The sequence below is a fragment of the Triturus cristatus genome, chromosome 6 (genome assembly GCF_964204655.1).
Source record: "Triturus cristatus chromosome 6, aTriCri1.1, whole genome shotgun sequence".
Taxonomy (NCBI): Eukaryota; Metazoa; Chordata; class Amphibia; order Caudata; family Salamandridae; genus Triturus; species Triturus cristatus.
In genome coordinates this window covers 839,477,345-839,495,686 of record NC_140589.1, presented here as the reverse complement: position 1 = coordinate 839,495,686, position 18,342 = coordinate 839,477,345, and positions in this window count along the sequence as shown.

Genomic DNA, 18,342 nt, shown 5'->3' with positions numbered 1-18,342 from the left:
TGCTTTAAAAGGCCATCATGAGGACAATACTGATGACTAAACAGTTTCCATGCAGGCAAGAGAGGTGAAAGAACCCACTCTAGGTCATATTGTTGACCTGTGTGGTGAAGGAGAAATCTGTCACACATGACTCCACGATTTCAGACCAAACTTGTAGAAATTAGCAGAACACCAAAAGCGGGGTATACGTTGCTTATCCTGTTCCAGTGGCGTAGCTAGGGGGGGCAGTGGGGGCAGTCCGTCCCTGTCGGCTCTATTTTGGGGGCGGCAGCCAGTGTTCCCAGTTTGGGCTATTTCCTGCACAAATGGGTGACATTTTTCCCATTTGTGCGGGAAAAACCCATACTTGGCGGGTGGCTTTATTTTGGGCAGATATTTGTCCCATTGTGTGCAAATTTAAGGTTGGGCCGGCGCAGACAATCATTACTAAGTGGCACACTGGCAGCGGGGATTGGCTGGCTGAATGAGGTGAAAGCACGCTGCATAGCTTATGCAGTAAGTTTGACAGGGCCGTCAATCATTGGTAGTGTGACGGCCCTGCTTCATCCTGCTGTCCCGCCCCCGGAGTGACTACTGGTCCAATGTGGTCACAAGGGGCAGGCTCGGTAGTAAATTTTTGCTTTTTTGATTAGCCCGGCTGTGGTCTGGGCAGGGCCTCGAGGGACTTTCACTTCTTGCCACGCGCGGGAGGATCGATTCAACTGTGCAAGACTGGAAGTGGAAATTAAGCGAATGCTATAGTGGATATGGGGGCCCCCTGGAATTGCTGCCGCCCACCGTAGTTTGGCTGTTCTCCGTGACCTCAACATACATGCTGCTTCCTGCTGCCCTAACGTTTGAATGGAGGTGTCTGGTGATGCTGAGAGCAGAGCTGCTGAGTGTCTTTAAAAAGTGCATACACTGCAGATCTCTAAAATTAAGACAGTGGTGCCACCACTCAGAGCATCTCGCCATAGACTTAATCGTGATGTCCAGGACCACAGCAACTGTCTGTAGTCAGTGTGGCTCATGGGCACTTAAGGCAGCAGGCTGCTGCAGCACAGAGTTGTAAGATTCTGAGGTGCGCAGGTAAGCCAAATAACTTGCTGCTATTGATGCTCCTGCTGACAGGGCCAAGTTTTATCTACTGGCAGTTTTGTTTCACCAGCCACACTGAAGTTAAGTTTCCTTGTGTGTCCAGATGTTTTCAGGAAATGGTAAAAATGTCATAACACAAGTAAAAATTGTTCCTGCTGAAGGAAGATCAGCATATTGTCTACTTGCAGATATCACTGTTCATGAATCTCACTGATCATGAAGTAGCGCATAGGGTTAATGTGCCTGCTGCAAAGAACGTGTACCATGCAGTTCACTAAACTGCATTTTATGTGTCTATCTGAGTGAGTTCCTGCATTTAGTCACAGAGCTCCTTGGGTTACTTGCAGTTCATAAGTTACAATCCTAATAGCACAATTACATATGAACTCCCATCAAGGAGCTGCATTCAAACTGCATAGTATGTTAAAACGTTATTTTTACCTCCAGTCTTTAATTATCCTAATGTTGTTAAAGGTTTTTTTTTGGGGTGGAAATACATTCTTTTTATAGTACAGCCAACCACTAAGGTATTTTTTAAATCCTGAGCCTGTACTTCCCCGGATCAAACACTTTAAAAATATACTGCCTACTTGTATGGATGGCATGAGATTCCTACAACTTGTAATCCTCACTGTCATATGGATCATTTTCCGTAGACTGATTTACACACATACAATTCGTTGTCTCTGCATAATGTATGTATGATGTAAAGTGCTCTGACACCCTACACTGGTATGAGGAGCTCATTAAAAACAATGGAACACATGAAAGAGAGAGGTTAGTACCCTTCTATTTCAGACGCTTTGCAGTAGTTTCAAGACCTTAGTTTCTCGTTGCTCATATGGGTGTAACTTCTGATATTTATCTTTCTCTGTGGACTGCATTACTTTATTTTACTCGCAAGACAGTTCCACTCCTAAGTGTCACACATTTGGCCATTGAATGTCACTCATAGTCACACTGAAACTATGAAAACGCCACACATAAGCAATCTCAAACCTTGGCAGCTATGCCCTATATAATATGTATTACTGAACTTCAAGGCCAAGAAACATTTGAGAGGATTGTACCTCCTGCTAAAGACCTTTCAGAAACAACCCTATGTCACAGCTGCATAATAGCCCATGCTTCACAACAGTTCCATGATGTACATGTTTGGATTTGTGTGACTGGGTGAATTGGAGCCAGTGGATGGATGTGGCTGCCACGCAGTGGCACAATTGCTGGGCTAGGGGAGCAGTTGAGACTCGGACCGATGTGTGGGAAGGGGACACATTGCATTGGGTGTGTTGAATGCTGTGGTGAGCAGGATTTGAGGGTGGCTGCGCCGACCTGTGGAATTGTTCTGTGCTGGTGGTGGAGTGGGACACAGGCCGTTCGGCACATGGGTCGGGCGGTGAGAGATGGGCCCAGACTGTGGCGGGGTGTGGGAGTCCCTGGCACGGATCTCGATTGACTTGGGCCTATAACGTGGATTCATTGGAGTGAGCTGACTGGCGGACTCCGGCTGCCGCGGTGAGCATGTGGGTGATGGCATGGTGGATGGGCGGACCTTGGGAGAGCCAGTGGGACGCTCGTGCAGATAACAGTCAGGCAGACAGACGGATATGGTTGGAGGTATTTGGAAGAATCACACCGGTATGGTTGGGCGAGTGGCCCCGGGGTGCTGCGCGTGGCCCTCTGCGGCTGCGAGTTTAGATGGTTGGCATTTGCTTGCACTGGTTGGTGGACCGGTGTGGGGCTGGCATTCCGGTGATACATGTGAGAAATATTTGTGCCCGAGGTTTGACAGTGGGGTGAGATTCGAAATTAGAGTCGAGATTTGGCCTCGCACGATCACGGGGCTGCGGATGCCATGGGCGGCAGTCTGTGGGATGGCCCCGGGCGCCACGGACTCTAGCTACGCCCCTGGGTTAAATAAGTATAATTGGTATTGGTTTTAAAAATGGATTTATGTAGTACTCTGTAATATGATTGTTATGTTGATTATGCTCTGTAAAAAACTGGGGAAAAGGTAATAAAAATATTAAAAAAAAAAAAAAAAGGAGTTAGGAGAGAAATGGGACGTGACTGGTGGCAACTGCAGGTTCTTTTACCACACAGTGAAAAAGGGACCGCCCACCGCAGTACAGGACAAATTAGATGGGATAGTAGCAATGGAATGCAAACCATGGCCAGAAATACAACACCACATCGTCCGCTTTTGTAAAAAGGAGCAGGAACAGGAGAAAAAGAGGCAATTAGCGATTAAAAATGCAGCTGCTAAATTAGTACAGCAAAAACTTAAGAAAAAATAGGCTTCTGACACAGTCATGATAGCTACACCAGTGAGTCAAATGACTGCTGTCACCAATTTTCCACAAAATGCCTTGAACGTACTAGGAGGTAACGCACAGGTAGCAGCACCACCCATGCAGGCACAACCCATCCATGACTACGCACAACAACACTCATATGCCAATGGGCAACAACAGCAGTATTATGGTAATCAGCAGATGAGGCCTACAAATACAGGGATGCAGGGGAGAGGTAGAGGATTAGGCATCCAAAGAGCTGCACCACAGCCAGGAGCACCACCATGTTTCTACTGTCAGCAACCAGGACACTTTATAAGACAGTGCTGTACTAAAATGCGGGATGAAGGGAGGTTAGCAGTCAGAGGACACCCACAGCAAGCTCAGGCCCCAACACAATACCTTCAGCAGCAGCACCCTCAGCCACTTCAGCCCCAGGTAGTGTACTCCTATCCTTCTTCAGCACAGCAACAGCCAGTGCAGCAACAGGTACAACTACAGGCTCATGTGATGGCCCAAATACAGCCCCCAATTCAACAAGTACAGCCACAGATACTACAGTCACAACTGCCTGTATCCCAAATGGTGCCCCAGATGCAAGCCCTTGTTCCCCAAGAGGCCACAGTGATGTCCCCTACCAGTACGTTCTCACAGGGCACCATCCAGCAGTACCGGGCTAGAGGGTTTTCAAGTTAGGACAGCCCACAGACAACTCTAGTGTGTCCCGTGTTATTGTGCTTCACAGATGTCAGAAAGGACCCAGTTGTGTATGTCACGATTAACAACAAAACGTATAGGTTCATGATTGACACAGGTGCTACATATTCCTGTATCAGGGAAGGGGAACTGCCTATCTCCAATCACATTGCAGACACACAGGGTTTCTCTGGGGCACTAACAAGGGTCCCTTTCACCAAGCCAGTACAAATAGAAATAGGAGGCAAATGTGTTGAGCAGCGTTTACTTTACTCAATGCAATCCCCAGTAAATCTCTTGGGACGTGATCTCATGGCAAAATTAAATATGACAATATATTTTAATGAGAATGGCACAATGATTTGCTCCATTCCAGGTACATCATTGGCCAGAATGATGGCTGTCACTGTGGATTCTTCCCTAAAGGATCAGATAAGAGCCCGCCCAGTGGATGAGCAAGCATTCTCCACTGCAGTACACATTGTTGTTGCCAACACACCAGAAATGAATGGCCTCACTGTTCAACTTCCCAAAGAATTTCTCTTTCGTCCTCAATCACAGGACACCCCTGTACCTGACAAGAATATGATCTTAGACATACACTGTCTTTAAATAACACCCACATATGGAGCTTTTTTAGCCATAGAGGACTACGCCAACGCATGGGCCTGCTTCATTTTCATTGAGCCTGGACACCTGGTGAAGAACATTTCAGATCACCAACTCTTTGGTGATCCTGAGGAATATTTGAAAGCAGAGATTGTCTATCAAAATCCAGTCCCCCTATTGGTGACAGTTAAAATTAGAACACCTACTGCACCCATGCTAATTGATACCACACATGACTCAGACCTAGCTCAGGTGCCCTCCAACTTGTGGATAACTGGTCCAAATAATGTGGGTCTCATTCAATCAGCTGTGCCATTCAGAGTGACACTCAAACAGGGCGCCATACTCCCTAGAGTGCGCCAGTACCCACTGTCCAAATAAGCGGAGGAGGGCATTGGCCCCACTATACAAGCGTTGCTTGACCAAGGTGCAATATACCCCTGTGTCTCGCCATGCAACACCTGTCTTTTTCCGGTTCGCAAGCAGAAGACAAACCAATGGAGGCTAGTTTATGATCTTCGCTCCATTAACAGCATAGTGGTTCCAGAATTTCCCGTTGTCCCTGACCCTTCAGTGATCCTTACTAATATCCCACCTGATACCAAATACTTCTCCGTCATTGACCTGAAAAATGCTTTTTTCAGTGTCCCATTGCACCCTGACAGCCAGGTCTTATTTGCGTTTTCATTCAAACATAGACTATTCAAGTATAAAAGGTTACCACAAGGTTATTGTGAGTCCCAAAGCGTGTTCTACAGAGTTGTCAAAGATGATTTGTCAAATTTACAATGTGACAGCACCCTGCTACAATATGTCGATGACATACTCCTCTGTAGTACCACAGAGCAGCAGTGCCGTCAGGAAAAAATTGCTCTGCTTACAACACTAGCACAGAGAGGATACAAAGTAGACAAACAAAAACTGCAATACTGTCAGGAAGAAGTACAGTACTTAGGTCAACTGATTTCAGCATCAGGGAGAAGAGTTACCCCAGGAAGAGTAGAGGTAATAAGAAACACTCCAGAACCACAGACAGTCAAAGACATGCAAAAGTTCCTAGGACTAGTGAACTACGTTAGACAATGGGTCTTTGACTATTCTACCATCACTGCACCACTCCTAAAAGCTGTCAAAATGGCTAAAGACAGACATAATAAGATTGACTGGACACCTGAAATTACATCAGCCTTTGCAAAATTGAAAGATGAGATAACAACTGCACCAGTGCTAGGCTCTCCTAACTACACAAAATAATTTTATCTGTTCACTCACTGTAATGGACAGGTCATGACCGCAGTCCTCACCCAAAAGTATCCCATGGGCCATAAACCAATTGCATACTTTAGTGGCATGTTAGACTCAGTAATGAAGGGCCACTATCCCTGTGAACAAGCTTTATCAACCGCAGCGTTTGCTGTTGAAAAAAGCACCCCCATAGTTATGGGTTCCCCTCCGACACTGTACACTGAGCATGCTGTCTTTGCGTTAATACAAAAATCTAAAACGACCCTTACCACACAAAGAGTGTCAGGCTACGAAGTCATACTGTCATTACCATCTTTAAAAATTGTTAAATGTCACACTGTAAACCCAGCCACGTTCTTTGCCCATCCCATTGCCACCACAGATGATGACACTCATGATTGTGCCACATATTGTCCAGATGAGTCAGGAACAGCAAAGGAGGACCCATTACCAGACAGTATAATTTACTTTGTTGATGGTTCTTCTACCATTGATCAAGAGACAGGGATAAGATACACAGGAGCTGCAGTGGTCACAGCACAACAGAATGGCTCTTCCAACTCTCTAGACATTGTACAGCAGATAAAATTGCCATCACATTACTCAGCACAAGCAGCAGAATTAGTAGCACTGATTGCAGCCCTCAAACATGGAGCAGATAAAAGCATTACTGTGTATTCCGATTCTGCATATGTCACCACAACAACACATTCCAGCATGTTGAGATGGAAAAGGCATGGCTTCCTCAAAACAGATGGCACCTGTGATGTACAAACAGTTACGTGAAGAGCTAATAGATTCATTGACATTGCCAGCAGAGATAGCTGTAGTAAAGTGTGCTGCACACTCAAGCGGCCAAGATTTCGTTTCTAGAGCTAATGCCCTGGCAGATTGGGCTGCCCAAGCAGCCGCCAGAGGGCCCCGGCCTGCACCATCACCAAGCACAGCATCACCACAACATCACTCTGCCCCCATCCTGCTTGCCCAAGATGCACCCTTAGCAGATACACAAAATACAGTTGATGACACAGATGATTCACCACTCTCAGATACCCCTGATCCAACAATTCCATACACTATTGATGATAAACAGCAATATGATCGCACTGCACAACTGCACCTCCGAGAGATACAGGAGAGTGCCCCACCTGAAGAAAAAGAGTTGTGGAAGAAGAGGGGAGTGCAACAGGATGCTTCAGATTTTATTTACTGGCAGACAATGACAGGAAAGTCTGTCATGCCACAGGCACTATTGCAAATAGCACTCACTCAGTTACACCTTCCTACACATGTTCCTCGTGATAACATGTCCACAACTTTGCAGACAGAGTGGTTCATCCCCAAAGCATATGAGCAGATACAACTCTTTGTTCATCAATGCCTCATTTGTCAGCAATATTCACCTAACCCAACTATAAACAGTTGCTTCAACAATACCAAGGCCCAAAGGTCCTTTTAGAGAGCTCCAAATTGACTATGTAGACATGAGTGACAGGTGCCAGAATTACCGATACCTCATTGTAGTAGTATGCCTGTTTTCACGGTGGATTGAGGCTGGACCATGTGTCCGTTGTGACGCAAAGGCCCAGCTACCTTTCTGCTTCGTGAGGTCATCTCACGATGGGGCTTGCCCGACGCCATTCGTTGTGACAATGGCAGACATTTTTCAAACGCTATTTTCGACATAATTACCACAATGCTAGGAATTAAACATAAGTTGACTTCAGTCTATCACCCACAAAGCAATGCTATTTGTGAGCGCCTCAACGGCCTGCTCAAAGCTAAAATAAGCAAAATAAGTGCCACAATAGGAAAAAAATGGCTCTATTGCCTTCCCATTGCTCTGTTTGCACTCGGAAACACTCCCAATTCTGATCATCACCTTACACCTCATCAGCTTGTCACTGGCAGATCAATGAATGTGGTAGTTCCCTCCACCAGACCCAAACTAGACACTGGCACTTCTTCTGAGATTGTGGAAGCTGAACTGTTTGATTATTTGTGTGCTCTAACTCATGCTACAAAGTTCCTTTCTATTCAGATATAAAAGACAAAGAACAAGGGTCCCATTTCTGATGAACTTCCACCTATCTGCCCTGGGACACAGATCTTTGTAAAGAAAGCAGTCTGAAAGAGACCCCAAGTTCAACGGACCCTTTGAAGTCGTGGACTCTTCAACCACTGCTGTCCGAATAGCTGAGAGGAAAGCATGGATACATCGGATCCACGTGAGGATCCACCCGGCACCATCCAAGATCTAAATGATGAGTAAGATGATGGGCATCATGTTTCCACTGACTATCCAAGAACAAGAGTATAGAGATCGCATGGTGGTCTATGGACTGAGACGTAGTAACAGATGCACCCCTCGTACAGAACTCTCATTCAAAAAGATATGTACAGTTGTCGTTATTTTCTTTGTTCTATTTGTAGTCGCAATTGCTATATTCCACTGGCTTGCAGTACTTTCAGAGAGAGAGAAGTGTGCTGCCAGCAAGATTAGAACTGCCACCATCACAGTGCACCCCACGTCCAAGACACTTCCTGGTAACAAGCAAACTGAGAGAAGCACCAGTAGTAGCTATGACTCCCATGTTCCCCCACACTGCCACCTTCCACACCCCCTGCCAACCATACAGAATGGGACATGGTACTTGATCTCACCCTTAATCCCCCTGTGCCAGATACCCCTAAACGATCCCGCAAAAATAGATGAAGTATTAGATATAAATTGAGTACCCAACGCAAGCAAGCGCCGGTCAGGTATACGTTACATACCCAACGAAAGGAAGTGCAGGCCCCGCCAGTCTCATACTGGGTCAGTGATCTCCAAAACACAGTTGTTTACACTTTTGACCAGCACTCTATGCCTGACTTCCCCTCCCAGCGCCCTGACAAGCCAGCAGGGGATCATGGGGTCCATAATGCACTATTAGATAACATGTGGTATAGGGACATGATGGAAGTTGGGAAGAAAGTTACGAATGAGTCCTGCTTTGAGTGCTCCCACATTCCCCACGCTGTAGGCACAGATAAAATGATTTTCCCCAGAGAAGTCCCACCGCCAAATGTCTTCTCCACCTGTTTCTTTGCCGTATACATGGTCAGATTCAGCTTCAGTCGGCCGAAATAGAAGATGCACTTGTAAATGCTACAGAATGGGATAACAACTATGTTACATTCACAGTTGTTACTGATCCACTGGAGTATGAAAGGGGAATGGAAGTTTACCATAGCATGAGAGTGCCTATGAACATAATACAAGTTTGGAAACAGAACTTTAAGACATTAGGGTATTTCACCTTCCCCACACCTCCATCAAAATGCCTCTCAAATCCCCATGATGAAGTCAACCATACTGTTGCCAATTGCCCTTGTCAGTGGAGACCAATACTGCGCCTAAAGGCCAATATTTATTTTAACAGCAAATGGAATGGCCCACATGACTTAATATGTAAGGCAGCCTCCTTAGGACGCCCGATTACAGGTGCAGAGCACAAACATGATATTGACAGTAACATTGGGGAAGAGTGCGCTGAGACTTGGGCACAGGAAACTAGAAGATACACCTTCAATCAGGGCACGACTTACAAACCAAAGAGAGCATACAAGCTAAATTCTCCTCTTCTTTGCTTCCTAGGTAACGGTACAGTTCCTATTGGCTGAAACACTAATTGCAGCAACACCATTTTTAATTTGGACCTACAGTACGGCACCTCCAGCCTCATGGACATCTATTGGGTCTGCGGAGAACACATATATCTGCAGCTGCCTCCCCACTGGAGTGAAATTTGTACCATGGTTACAATGCATGAACTGCATCTGGTCGTACCAGCAGCGAACATTTCCCAAATTCATGCCCACCCGATGACAGGCGATATCACCCTACTCCACCACCAAAGAAGGGGCATCAAGCACTATTTCTCAGATCGCCCCTTTCGTGAGATTCCACAAAAATTCCGCCTTTTCAACGACTTTGAACTTTTCTTTGGGGGGGCTGTTCCAGACTGAAGCAAATGCCCGCTGGCTTCAAGTGACCCGATACGAACTCATGCAACTCGTCAACAACACCCGTGATGGGTTCAACGCCGTAAAAGAAGAACTGCGACCTTTGAGACTTATGGTTCTGGAACACCGATATGTTCCAGATCAGTTAACTGCAATGAATGGTGGAGTATGCGCCAGAATTGGGAAATCCTGCTGCACGTTCATCTTGGCCAATGACGCAGACAATGGCACACTTACAAAGGCCATTGAGGATTTGGACAATTTGGGGAAAAAGACGCATGAGGAGGGAGGTGCTGATGCAGACGTTTTTTCTAATTGGTTCAACTTAGATTGGATGCCTTCATGGCTGTCTGCTGTACTGAATCTATAATGCCTATTTTTTGTGTGTTGTTGTTAGTGTGTTGCGGTACACAGGTCCTAATCCATTGTGTAAAAAAACTCAGCTCTAAGGTAGTTGGGATGAACTATGCAGATACAGGAACATACTCAGGAATATGCAGGAGGCGGGGAAATAGGGAGGAGATGGCTATGTTAAATTTAGTGGAGCTCACCATCCCTGACTCTAGCACATCACAGGTCCCTCTTGATCGCCACTACCAGGTGCCTAGTAGCCCCCCGCTTCCCTCGGGGAGAGACGTGGTGCATCCATATGAGGCAATGACTGACCAATTTGGGGGACACAATGCGGCATTAAGAACTGACCTAAATATAAACTCCAAACAGCCACTCCTTGATGACACACCCTGGCCACTACCCCCACCACTAGCTAGATATGCTTTACGAATGGTGTTAAAAAATGGAGGGAAATGAGAGAGGGTCTGGTTTTACCATATAAAAAATACCCTGGGCCATCCTTGTCACTCAGCAAAGCATGAACCCCTACGTGGGCCCTTCCAGCCTAATTTGTAGGCCTTTTGTTAAGTTGAGCAAAGTTCTGCACCCATCTTTACTGAACAACAGGCCCTAGGCTTGCCTGACCAAAAATCACAGCCAGCCTCTCTCTGCGAGGCCTCCTGCTCCAAACTATAGAGCCCCCACCCTACCCATGTGCGAAGTTCACTGGCGCAGAGTTCACAGTTTCACTATTCTGTCGACATATAGCTCATCACATCCTGGGTCTGTACATGAGAATAGAGAATTTCCCACCGCAACAACCGTCAGACCGGGATGATGAATGTGGCCATCCAGACACATATATCTATATATATATATATGCATATATATCTATATATATATATATATATATATTCACTGAAAAAACCATGGGTTTTACACACGTTATAGTTAGGAATTAGCATTTAACCCCTTCCATGCCCATGACGGAACGGTTCCGTCATGAGCATCGGTTGCGCTGTGCTCATGACGGAACCGTTCCGTCATGGGCCCGCCCGCGCTCGAACCCTTCAGCACCGCGGGGGAATTCCCGCAGCGCTGAAGGGGTTAAAAAACCTTAGAAATTCAATGAAAAAACCAAAGGTTTCACACATGTTATAGTTAGCTGGACATTTCACTCGTAAAAAACCAATGAAATTCCCCCGTTATAGTTAGTTCAGCTAACTATAACTCGCGCGCCCGCAATGCACTGCTGATGACGTCACATATTACATCACTCATGACATGGTCAGTGACATCACTCATGACATCACTGATGACATCTCAAATGACATCACTGATGACATCATTCAGAGAATGTGTGTTTTTCAGAAAATTACATATGTTTTATATATGTATATCTCAAGGTCGATGGAAGAATAAATGGGTATATAAGTGTCTAAATGGATGAATTGTTTTTGAAAAATTGATTGTATAACTGACTGATTAAGTGTATCTTAGTGAATACATGGCTTAGTGAGTAATGTTTAAATATGTAAATATCTGTATCAGTCTCTCACTTTGTGTATAAGTGGCTGCATGGGTTGGTGAGTAGCTACATGGGTGTCTATATAGGTTATTAGTTGGTTTTTTGAGTATCAGTGTCTGATGTCTGTATGGTTCGGTGGGGGGTATTACGTAGTGCATAGGTGCATGAATGAGTGACTCACTCTTTGTATGTGTTGAAGACAGCATGTGTGCAGGACTCTATGGGTGAATGAGTGTGTGCATGGGTGTGTTAGTGAGTGAATGACTGTCTCAATAGTGTCTCTATGAGTAACTACATATGTTTTAAACTAGTATATGTGACAATTGGTGTATATAAGCGAGTATATGTGAGAGTGAGAGATTGGAAGAGTTCCTGTATGAATAAGTATGTGTTTCTATCAGTGATTGTTTAAAAGACTAAGTATGTGTAAGTTTCTGTAGAAGTAAGTGTGGCGGTGTGTGTATAACTGTATATGCAAGTAAATGTATGTTTGATTCTTTATTAGCATGAGTGACTATGTGTGTGAGTACCTCTATGGATGAGTGGCATTGTGTAACAGGATGTATACGTGTATGAGTACATATGATGAGTGAGTACATGTATGAGTGACTGTACAGGACTGTTGGTGAATGAGTGGATGTGTATGTGGATCTTAGAATTACTGAATAGGTTGTTGTAACTGGTATTGGTATGTCCATTGTTTTTAAAATTTTAATTTCTATTTTTGAATGTGTGTATCAAAGGTTATATTAGGGGCAGAGTAGTCTGCCACTCTATCACAAGGATGATGTCATCAGTGATGTCATCAGTGATGTCATTTGATATGTCATCAGTGATGTCATGAGTGATGTCACTGACCATGTCATGAGTGATGTAATATGTGACGTCATCAGCAGTGCATTGCGGGCGCGCAAGTTATAGTTAGCTGAACTAACTATAACGGGGGAATTTCATTGGTTTTTTACGAGTGAAATGTCCAGCTAACTATAACATGTGTGAAACCTTTGGTTTTTTCATTGAATTTCTAAGGTTTTTTAAATGCTAATTCCTAACTATAACGTGTGTGAAACCCATGGTTTTTTCAGTGAATTTGCAAGGTTTTTTAAATGCTAATTCCTAACTATAACGTGTGTGAAACCCATGGTTTTTTCAGTGAATTTGCAAGGTTTTTTAAATGCTAATTTTTTTATTTTCTTCTATTTTTTAAACATATATTTTTTTTAATTTTCTATCCTTTTTTTAAGACTATGGTTACATTTTTAAAATTCTATAATATGTTTTTTTTTAAATATTTTATAAAATAAACAGGTAAAATTTATTAGCAATACATTTTTTCCTTTTTTTTAAATTTTTTTTTTAGTACGCGTACCGTAAGCTTACGGTAAGCGTACGGTTTACGCAATGTCCGTAATTTATCTACGCTGTTTGCGTATAGTTACGCAATTTGCGTAGCCGCGCGTACTCCGCGTGGGACGCGTACGCGTGTACGCTACACGCGCACGTTACGCGGAAGTGTCGGGTAGTGACTGTTATGCGCATGCGCGCAAGCGCGTGTCTTTTTTACGCGCATGCGTACTTTTGCCGTAAGCATACCGTAAGCGTACCGTAAGCGTACGGTAGGTCATGTGATCATGAAACACAACTTTTGATTGGTTGAAACTACTTTCAGTTCTAGAACTCTCCTACACCACACCCATTCCCCTCATTTCTGCTTGTGATCCCTTAGGAGAAGGAGCTGGGTTGTCTTTGTGATACGATGGCAGAACAGCAGAGCCCTTCTGAGAGTGAGGCTAGCACTAGCAGCACTACCTTGAGGCAGAGAGCAAGGAAACAAAAGACCTCTTATGTATGGGATTATGTTACTTTTCCTGAAGGCCAGCAAAAGGTAAATGCACCCTTAGTGACTTGCAAGCTGTGTCAGCGTGTACTTTCAAGAGGTAATCCTGACAGGAAGTATTCCTTTGGGAATCATACCATGATGAGGCACCTCAAGGATGTACACAAAAAGACACATGCTCGACTTACTGGAGGTAACCCTTCAGTAAGTCAACCAAGCACATCCACAGCAGCTCAGCCTGGACCATCATCTGCAGGGCTGAGTCCTTCTTCTGCAGGTCAGGTGAGCCCTTCATCTGTGGGGGGAGCATCTCCTTTTGCTGGCCCTCTGGAAATTAACCCTCGATTTCTGAGGGTTGATATTCGATGCGCCTCTTGTCATGATCTAATTTGTCATAGGGAGACCAGTGTTTCCCTAGTGAACCTCAAAATAGATCAGCAGACTTGTCGCAGAGACTAATTTTCCCAATCTTTCTTTCCTCTGTCCCTGCATGAACACAACGGCTCTTTTAAGAGCCAACCTTATCTTTCATCTTTTTTTTATATATGTTTTTAAAAACTTTTTTTTTACGGTGCGCGTATTTTTTTTTTTTTTTTTTTAAAAACACTAAAAATCAATTATCACATTACAAGGTCTTTGAGAGACTACAATTATTATTATTGACTTACCATACCCACTCAAAAAAATATTTATTCATTTGTTTTTTTAAAAAATTGCTTTAAAAATGGTTCTAGTTTTCGAAAATTTTCTATATCAATCTGAAAAAAAAGAAAAAAGTATTAATATTTTTAAAACATTTTATAATACAGTACACATATTTACATATTTATCAAAAAATATTTTTGCCTTATTTTTGCTGTTTTCAGAATATATTGCATTTCACTATAAATTGTGAAAGCAATTGCATTCATCATTTTACAGCGGGCAAAAAAAAATAACAATCTCAAAGATTGTATTAAAAAAGCCCAGAATCTCTTTTTACTTAAACTTAACATTATAGAAATGCATAATATTCTAAAAAAATATCATCTAATATCAATACTTATTTCTTTAAAATACCGTCTGATATGTTTGTTTCAAAAGTATAATCACAATATTATATCTCAAATAACTCCACATTACATCTGGTTCCATTTCCTTTAGGCCAAATAGTAATTTTAAAATTCTTTTTTGATTAAATTTCCAATGGTAATCCAATAAAATTCTAAAGTTTTATTTGTACAGATCTCACCGATTCTCTGTAACATATTGGTTCCCTAAATATTTATTAATAATTTATTAAGTCCACAATAGAATTGTTTACCTTTCCACATGGCCAAATAGTAATTTAAAAAATCTTTTTTGAAAAAATTTCCAATGGCACTCCAATAACATTCCAAAATTTAAATTGAGCAGATGTTACCGATTTTCTCTAAATTTTTGGTTTTCGAAAGTTTCATTAAAAATTAAAAAAGTCCACATTACAATTGGTTATCTTTCCATTAGGCCAAATGATAATTTAAAAAATCTTTATTTTTGAAAATTCCAATGGTAATCCAATAAAATGGTAAAATTGTTTTGTCCAGATCTTGCCAAGTCTCTCTAAAATTTAGGTTTCAGGAAGATTAGATAGGAATTTGCTAAATCAAAAGGCAAACGTTGCTTAAAAACCAATTGGGAATCATTACACAGTGTCCAGCCTTTTTCACATTTAAGATAAACTGTGTAATGTCCAGAAGTAACAGTAGGTCCTTCATGGAAAATTATTGCAACAGTTACAAAAGTTGGGGGCGCTAGAGGGCGCCGAACCAAGATGGCCGCACAAGAGTGAGGCTCCCGCCAGACCGGGCACTTTCAAGATCCTTTCTGCCATCCTGACCAGGCTATCCTCTGCCTCACCTCCACGGCTGTATCCGCAGTGACCTACGCTGCTCCCCGATACCCTCCACGTCTCTGGAGCCGGCCGGAGTGCGGAGATACTCGCTGGAGTTCCCGCGGCCGAGGGTGAGGGCTCATCGACGGCCGGCGAGCTGCGGGAGGCGCGATCCACGAAAGCCCGGGGCTCCGGGGCCTTCGCGACTCTGGACGGCTCCGACTGGTGAGGCTGCAAAAGACGCCGGAGGATCGGCGGCAATCCCTACCTGGGACAGTTGCTTCGCAGCAGGCGTGCGGCGACATCTCTGAGGCTGGGCCGAACCGGGGGGCCCTCCGCCCGCTTGGCCTCCGCTGGCTGAGGCCTACACCCGAGGCTCACGCTCGCAGGCTGCCGCCGACCCCACTTTGGATATCCGAGCACTGGCTTGGGGGCTATCCTGCCCCTCCCCCTCCCCCACACGCATCTTCGTGGGGAGAGACACCTACCCGGGACCTGGCTGCCGGATCGCGCCGAGGGGGGCTTCGGAGCGTGGCCCCGTCGGCGCGTGCTGTCCTGCATTGACCGGCTGCGCGGTCTGGGGGCCGCGACGTCTGCTCCCCCCTCATCGGCGACTGTGACTGCGGGCGTGGGGGGTTTGCGACTCCGAGGACGGGGGCTGCTTGGAACCCTTGACCCGCCATATACTACGGAGATCGCGTCCGTGCTTGCCCGGCCATTCCTTGCTGCTGGCCTCCACTGGGCGGATTGTGGCCCACTATCTGCTATCCTGTGAGAGCGGGGCCCGGAGACTGCTGCCACACCCCCCCCCCGTTACCGGCCTCCCTGGTCGCTCGCTCGCTCGCTTGGGGGCTGCCCCTGGACTGGCCGCCTCCCTCACTTCAGCGATCCTCGAGGCGGGCGTGAGTAGCCGCGCCACCCCTGTCCACTCGCGGTGCTGCGGCCTGGCTTGGACAGAGCCCCCTGCCTCGCCTGGACTGCTGGCGGGGTGACCTGGGCGGGTGCGTCCGCCGTGCGCCATGGGGCGCAACGACGCGCGACAGTCCAAGCTACCATTTGATGCCAAGAAGGCCCCCGCGCCGGCGTCCGAGCCTGGCCCACCCGCCGCTGTCCCTCCTGACGAGGACTGGAAATCTCTCCTGCTGGGATTAAAACAAAGCCTAACAACCATAGACTCTAAAATTGACACCATCACTACCAGGCTGGATGGTGTGGTGGCCAAACTGGAGCGGCACGATACCCGCTTCAAGGAGACGGAGGACAGGATCTCCACACTGGAAGACGGCGCCGCCTCTTCAGGCCGACATGTTTCCCAAATGGATCGTCTCCTTAAGATCATTGCGGATAAGAATGAGGACCTAGAAGCGAGGTCCCGTCGCAACAACGTCCGCATCCTGGGCCTTGCGGAGACCACCAACACCGGGAAAATGGAGGTCTTCATCGAGAACCTGTTGGCCGACCTGTTCGGGCGGGAATCCTTCTCCCCTCACTTCATTGTGGAGAGAGCCCACAGGTCCCTTGCTGCCCGCCCCCCCCTGGCGGCCAGCCCCGGCCCATAATTGCACGCTTCCTTAATTATCGAGACCGGGATGTGGTGCTCAGACGTGCGCGAGAGATGGGAACAGTGCTCTACTGCAACACTACGCTGTCCTTCTTCCCCGATTTCACTCCATCGGTGCAGGAGGCCCGTCGGAAATTTGCTGGGGTAAAAAAGAAGCTTCAGGCCCGGGAGATTCCGTATGCAATGCTATACCCTGCTAAACTGAAGATCTCACACCAGGGCAAACAATTGTTTTTTCAGCAGCCGCAGCAGGTGGAGGACTTCCTCAGACGGCAACGTGGAGATTCGGCTGGGGGGGCTGCTGGGCCGCGGCCCTCTCGGACACCGTCGCCCTCACCGATGGAGCAGCAGGACTGAACATATCGGGGATGCTGTTCCCCCCTCTAACTCACACTGCTGTTGGGACAGCACTTGCCCGACTGGATCAACGTCACTCCTGGTGAGGTACCTCTCTTTGTTTCATGACAATATCACTTGGCTTGGTCGTTGTTGTATTTTGTGCCCGGTCGCCCACCTCCGTCCCACTTTGAGGGCCTAGTGTGACTCTGGGTCCCCGTGGGTGCAAGTAGGGAGGTGGTTGGCAGGTCTGGCGCCCCTAGAGTACGATCCCCCCAATGGGCGCACCCCAAAGTACCCCTTTCCTCATCAAGGCAGGGGTAGTTGCTGTATTTTTTCTGTTTGTTGGGTTGGGTTGGATGGGAGGGGGAGGGGATGGGTGGGTACTGTTTACCCGGCCAGTTGGGGTAGCCGGCGTGGGTGGTCGAATAATTCGATCCGCATCTGGATTAGCTGCCTCCTCAGTGCAAGATGCGGGAGGACGGGTGGGGGGGGTAGTTCAATGGGGTTTTGTTATGGAGTTCGTTACTAAGTGCTACGAGCAATTGCAAGCTGTGAGAACATGCCACTTATGCCTTTACACGGGGGAATGGGGGACCGTACTGATAAGCGCCCTGCGCAGACCTTTCAGTTGCTTTCATGGAATGTGCGCGGGTTAAACAACCCGAGGAAGAAGAGGCAAGTCCTTAGCTACCTGACTCGGCAGGGAGTGTCCGTTGCCATGCTCCAGGAAACGCACCTACAACCGGGGATGACCCCCCCATTTGCGTCACGGTGGGCTACGAACAGGGTGTTCTCGTCATACTCGAGTTACGCGAGAGGTGTGACCATACTAGTGAGACGGGGGATGGGGTTTACATTTGCGGGTACTGAGGTGGACTCTGGGGGTCGGTACTGCATGGCTTGGGGGACACTACACTCGCATACGATATTGTTTGCCTGTTACTACGGCCCCAACACGGATGA